Source organism: Pinus tabuliformis, chromosome 9, assembly GCF_031772625.1.
Source record: "Pinus tabuliformis cultivar Carrire ecotype Pingquan chromosome 9, CPIR1, whole genome shotgun sequence".
Lineage (NCBI taxonomy): Eukaryota > Viridiplantae > Streptophyta > Pinopsida > Pinales > Pinaceae > Pinus > Pinus tabuliformis.
The window spans coordinates 1,022,933,705-1,022,940,922 of NC_142307.1; positions in this window are offsets into that span (position 1 = coordinate 1,022,933,705).

Here is a 7,218-nt window from a genome sequence, read left to right on the forward strand (position 1 = left end):
TTTTGGAGGGGCAAATGGCCACCAAATTGAGAAATTCCACTTGGGCTGGAGAGTAGACATCCAGAACTTTCCAACAAGCCCACTTGTGCCTCATTTGGATGCCGGGAAATGCCTCAAAAGTGGCGTGAAAGGCGCGCTACGCGTTGGGAAATGGCGCGCTACGCGTTGGGGAAATTGGCCAGTTTTGCATCTTCAGCACAGGAAAACGCAACAGTGACTAGTTTTGACTTTTTGGTTGGGTTTTTCATCCTCCTTGATGTATTTGATGTAATTTCATGATTGACATGACACTTTTTACCTATTCTAGAAGATTCATTCATAAAATGGCAAAAAATTAATGAGTGAATTGGTTTCCTAACTTATAGAGGCAAGTTGTTTTGATTGCCTAGTTTGTAGTGCTTAGTTTAGAATAGGTTGAAACAGCTCCTAGGATGATGAGCTTGACCCCTAGAGGCAAGGAAGTGTGTTAACTTGCCTATATTATGTACTTTCTTAGTCATTTTCATGGTTGGACTCTTGAGGGATGAGCTTAGACTGTTTTATACTTTGTATCTCTGCAGTTTTGGCAAAGGAAAGACCAGGGTTTTGCAGCACTATTTGGGATTCCTGTGGTTATTTGTGTTGATGGTGTGCTTCTCTCATGTGCTTGTAAGTGTGTTATGTGTATTTCCTACTTCTCTTTTCTGCACATTAAGTAAATGAAGTGTTAAGGTAGAATTCATAATTTATATGCTCTGCCTTTAAGTTTGCTTAATATCTATGTTTTCCTCTGTCTAAAGAGAATTCTCGAAAGTTTCTTGCTCTCTTTAGCTCCTCACCGGTCATTTCTATCCATTCACTTAATTCAAAGGCATCAAGACAATCTCCTACCTTGCCCCAAAAAGACCTTTGCAAAAACTGTGTCTCATCCCCGCACCCAAAATTGCTATGCTCAGTTTTCCACCAAAACTCTAAAAATTTAAAATCAAACTTTCCCTATCAGTTTACTAGCCTAAAATCAGTGTTCTTTATTGGTCATCTCTTCCCTTTGAAGACCTTTTGCCGAGATAGACCCGGAGAGAGCCCTCTCTTGCCCCATAGGGCTAGCTACGAGGCTAAGTGGTTTGATGTTGCCTTGGATTTTGTCTTTTTCAGCCTGAGGCCAAATTCAAGCGCTAACAGTGATCACAATGAATTGTTATTCCAATCTTGTAAACAACACCAGGAAGAAAGATTGAAGGACCAACAACAAAACAAAGTTTGGAATCCTGGAGGTAGCAAGTCATTGAGACTTGTCGCTGTCACATTACTATAGAAAAGTGACAAACATCATAGACAGTTGTCTATGAATTTTTCTTTTCTACATTGGCAGTCTAATGCAGGAGCATCCTGCTTCAGAAAATCATTGTATATTTGGTTGACTTAGGGCGTGTGATGTTTTTAATTTATTTGTATATTTTTAATAAATTGAGTGGAAAATATGTGTGTGAGGTTTTAATTGTAAATATTCTCAATTATGATAGAATATGAGTGATGATAGACTTGTAAAGATCTAATAGAGACCTTAGGGATTAGGGGATCCTGGAATAGAGGATTAGTTGAGTTAAAAGTGGAATTAAAGGATTTTTAGAATTTGGATGAGAGATTTTAGGGATCAAGAGAGATATCGTTGGAGTTTGTTAAGGGGTCTAGAACCTACTTGGGTTCTAATCCATTTGTATAAATTAAGAGGAGCCCATGAGGCATAAAGGGAGAGAAGCGTGAGAGTGAGGAATGAGAAGTTCTCCTATAAATATTTTATGTCTTTAATAAATTATATTTGAGAGTTAAATAAATTCTTATATTGCGGATTTTAGAGTTTTATTGTGTGTTTGATTTAAGCAGCGGAACCTATGGTGGTGACGCTGCATCAATTATCATTGATTTATGCCTTAGATTTAAATTTGAAATTTTCTTTTTGTGTACCTTATGTGAAGATTAGATTAAACCATATAGTAGTTGATTTTGATCCAGGAATATTTTGCTTCTATGTATACTATATCAAGTGTCTCACATGTTAAATTATAACATTAGTTCACCCTGATAATAGTTAAACACATAAACAATGTCACAAGGAAATATCAAACAATGAGGTATGACATGTCATGATAGTCATGTACTTACTGGGATTTAGATCATCCCTAAATTATATTAGGGTGAATGATATGTTGGGACCAAGTGAGGGAGATATAAAATGAAAAACCTCATTGAAAAGGGTAGCAAAGGATATTGCAAGGGTCTGATCTCATGTTTGAAAAAAAATCAAACTGAATGGTTCTCTGAACATCATATAATAGTGGGTGTTTAGGAACATCATATAGGAATTTTCCTGGGTGTACTATAGGTAGGATTCAAGGTCAAAGAGTCGTTTTTTCCAAGGGAGGTGGGAACCCCAAAACACCTTGGGGAATGTGGGAAGGAAAGAAAGGAGTTTTGTTCTCTTATATTTAGGAATCTTTGTTTTTTCCATTTAAGAGGACAACATTATTCATTATGGATTGTCGTGGATATTTTGGGACGAAAAGCTACGTTAAATCAAAGCTTTATATGCATATATTTGTAATGGTTCACATATCATTCATTCATAAGGAAAGGGTCCTGTGGGTAGGTAAGCCACAATGGATTAAACATGTGAGGGAAGCATTGGTAAACATCATGAAAACATACACATGAGGAAATTATACTTCAAAGAAGTTGTAGGGAGAGAGAAGAAATTGAGGAGAAGTTGATGAGGTTAGGGCTCAAAGGTGGGGGCAAAAAAACAATCAAAGTTAATTGTGATGTAAGGGGAACATGATGGAACGATGGGATTGGTCAATGGGGTAGACAATGTACTAGGAAAATAAGCATAGTTAATGAAAAGAAGATGGTGGGAGATCTAGAATTTAGAGATACTAGGTATGAGAGAAAGGCAACTAGTATAGATCCATCATAACTCCACATCTACCAAGCACCAAGAGGGATCAAATCTCTCAAGATGTAAACCTCTTTTTGAATGCAAAACTTGAGAAAAAGTTTGTACCTCGAAAAGTTTGATTTGTCTCGATACTTGATAGATTTGGGTTTAAAGATGGATATATATATATATATATATATATATATATATATATATATAACATTTTTGTATGCAATTTTTTTTTTAGTTATTTTAAAACCCTCGTAACACATATAGCTACATACATGTGTGCATGGAATTTTTATTTGATACATTTTATGATTTTTTTTTATTTAATTTATTTAATATGATATAACAACATGGATTATATATAGAAAGGGTGGGGTGGTCATATATTTATTAAATAAATTTAAACATGTCATGAAATGTCACGTTACAAATATGAATCATCATTATTTAAATTTATATGGTAATATGGATCTATAATTTATATAACTACTATTTATATTTTATATATATTTCATATCTCTATATATAAAATATTTTTATTTCTAATTATATTAGAACTTTCATAATAAATATAGCTACATAAATAAGTTGTTAGACATTTTTCGTTTACATGTTTTAGAAATATATAAAAGCTTAAAAAAGAGTTATTGTAAGTACTCAAGTTTTATATGGTTATTAACTAAATTTAAATATAAAATTCTAAAATATAAATACCATAATTACACATATAAATCACCATTATGTAAAAATTTTAAATGTGATATGTCGATTATGATTTTTTTCCAAAGAAATTATTTGTATTTCTTATTAATAAAAACAAAATTGCAATATAACAAATAAAAGTGAACCAACTTATTACTATTTTAATTGGGTTAACAATATGTTTTATCCTTCCCACTCGATCTTAGAGCACCTCTTAGCACAAAACATAGTTTCACACATTAAAGCCCACGATAGCGAAACAAGAAAACCCACATAAGTTGGGAAAGTCAAACTTCTTGTTTAGAATGTAGACACCATTAGTTTCATAAAGCCCTAAGAAACGTCTTAGATATGAGGTAATAGGGTGCAACCTATCAATGTTTTAATCTCAAGAAACCATTTGAAGTCATTGTAACCCGTCCAACTTATCTCCAATGTAACTACTAACATCCACAAATAATATCATACTCCCAAGTGCGAAGTAAGCAAAATAGATTCATCGTAACTCCAAATCTACTAAGCACTAAAAGGAATCAAATCTTTCAAGATTCAAACCACTTTCTAAGTGCAAAGCTTGAGAAAAGTTTTGCACCTCGAAAGAAGTGATTCCTCTCGACACTTGGTACATCCAAAGTTAAAATGTGTCTATACTAGTTATTAAAAATATTATTTATATTTGAGGGAGGCAGGAGTGGGAGGGGCATTGTTCAGCCTTAATGGAAGAATTGAGTTGCAATATGCTTAGGGACTTGGCCTGACACAGGGTTACCCCTGCTTTACCCACAGGTGGCATATAGACCTATGCCTAAACCATTTTCTGCCTAGGGATTTATATGACCATCCGGTCAAAGATTCATTATAACCGAATAATGGGTTAAGGCCCCCTTAATTAGAATTCATGTGGAATGATTTATTTATTAACCACATAGTCTAGCCCTTCCAATCCTTTCTATCGGGACTTAATACATCCTCATAAACCTTTATTAATTCATATGGCTGCACATATATCCAAACCCCACTTTATAACTGGGTTATAATTGGAAAACCATTAAAACCCTTCTATTGACGTTTTAATCCATTATAAATCTCCTATAAGAGAATACATGTAAAAACATGCATAACATACCTTTTTCCACCTTTCCTCAGCGTTTGCACATTTCCCAAGAATTGCCTTTATCGCAATCGCTCATCGCAGTTTACCATGGTCATACCACATATATGCTCTTATCACCCCTCTGACTCTGATATGCGACTATCAGAAGCGTTTAAATAATGCTTAAGCCTTAAAAGACGCGGGCACAACACTTTAACAGGGTACAAAGGAAATACACGAAATCCTGCTCCGAAACACATAAGCGGATCTCAAAATCTATACACCCGCATTCATATTTATCATCAGGTTCATCTCCATCTCAAACCTTCCGCTGCACTACTCCTCCTCGGATCTCCGATCGGCTTCATTGGCTTATTCATGATATCGCAATATCGTTATTGCACATTGCCATTCCACTGCTCGTTGTTATTTGACTTTGCCGAAATGCGATCGTTGATCAAATCTTGATTGTCGATCTGGATCCTAATCCGATGGTTGTTGATTCAACCGTTCAACAAACTTGCTCGACAGATCCTCCGCTGTTGATCTACACTTCGTAGATCCAACGGTCTATGATGATTTTGGGTGGACAAGTAGCACGAAAAATAACCGCCCGAAAAAGCAGTCTTCTCTCTCCACCTGAGTGCTACGTGTCAACCAATTAGTGGGATCAGGTGAACTCCTCTAAATACCACTTACCACTTTTGCTCCACCCGATATACCACTTTTGTGTATAAATCCGCTAATGCGATACTCCTCCGTCTCCTCTGTGATTGGATCTTGTTCGTTGATCTATTAGATCCAACGGTTGTTGTTCAACAATACTTCATTCTTTCGTCCGCCTCTTTACTTTGGTTTTTCGCCGTTTCTTCGATGTTTACTATGGTTCTTGGGTTTTCTTCGGGTTCTAGTCCTTCGGTTGTTTCACTGTGCACTTCCTCCTAAGCTTTGGCTTTGATTTTTCTAATGGATTCAACGATCCATTATGATCCTCCTCTTCATGTATTTCTCTATGTAATCGCTGAACTTCACCTGCAACTCTCTGTTACACAGAATATGCTAATTCATTCATTCATCATTCAATATTCGATAACACACTTATATAAATTGGAATTTGAATCTCTATGCATATATATATCAACAAACAATTACATAATGAGACTCTCTGTCTCTCATCGACCTGATCTTCTAATTTAATGGCCTCTGTTCATTATCTGCCCGTAGGCTCACAAACACCTCTATCTATCTAATTATTTAACTCTCTCACTCTGTCTAACCTCCCTAACCTCTGATCATGCATTTTAGGATTACATTTATACAAAGGGATTCTAAAACCAATTTATGGTTTTAGAATCCCTTTGTATAAGCTTCTCAACAAAATCCTAAAATCTCTTTCTCATCCCTAAGGATTCTCTCAAATCCACAAAATCATGAACTAATTCATAATCTCGATTTTACAATCAATTCTCAAATCCCTCAGTTCTCTCAACTATCCTAAATCTCTCATATTCTCCTACATTCGAGAATATTTACAAATATGCCTCACTATATTCAATTAAATCCTATTTTGGCTTCTCTCATTAAAATCACTCAAAACTCCTAATAATTACATTAATTCAATACTTAGGAAACCAACTTCCTTGAAACACAAGACCCCCTATGTCTACTAAAATACAATGATTTTTCCTTAAGCTGAATGCTCCTGGATCATGGACTTAAGACCAATAACCGAGCTAAGTACCTTCCTCTATGGAAGGGTTTGGAAATAGCTCTTGCAAAGAAAATATTCAAACTAATGGTTTTTAGTGACTCAATGCTTGTTATTCGACAAATGATCAAGGCCAAGAAGGTGCCGAATTCAGACCATCCTCCCATTCTCCAAAGGACTATCCTAATTGCCTCTCTGTTTGAGCAATTGGAGATTTTTCATGTGTATAGGCATTTAAATTCGATGGATGACGTTTTGGCAAAGAGGATCAACATTGAGGCAAGGCATAATAGAGTTGGAACAAAGTTTGATCAATCCCCCCCCCCATCCCTTAGTTATGATTGGAATCCCAAGACACATTAGTTTCATTATTAAATATGTCATCATGGGAAAATTGTTTCGAATAGGTGCAAGGCCATATGCCTCCCGCTCTACCCGACCTTTGGCTCAAATACAAAGGATGAAGGGCACCCTGATCCGATGGCCTTACATTTTCCATCCACGAATCCTCAAGGCTCCTTCCCAATGTCAAATGCTCCTCAACAAGTGGTGCATCAATATAATTTTCCCTGGTATAGGGCAACCTGTGTATTTAATTCGTCTTTGGTAGAAGTTGTTGTGGATCCCTTAGTCATGGAGTCTCTTTCAATATGCAATGGAATGGAACTAATTTTGTTGTCTTGTTGTACCCATCAGTCGTCGATTCTCTTTCTTTCTTTGGATCCTGGTCAGGGTTTCGAATTTTTGCTTTAGTCAGCGTTGTGGCAAGGTCTCAACTTTGGTTATTTAATG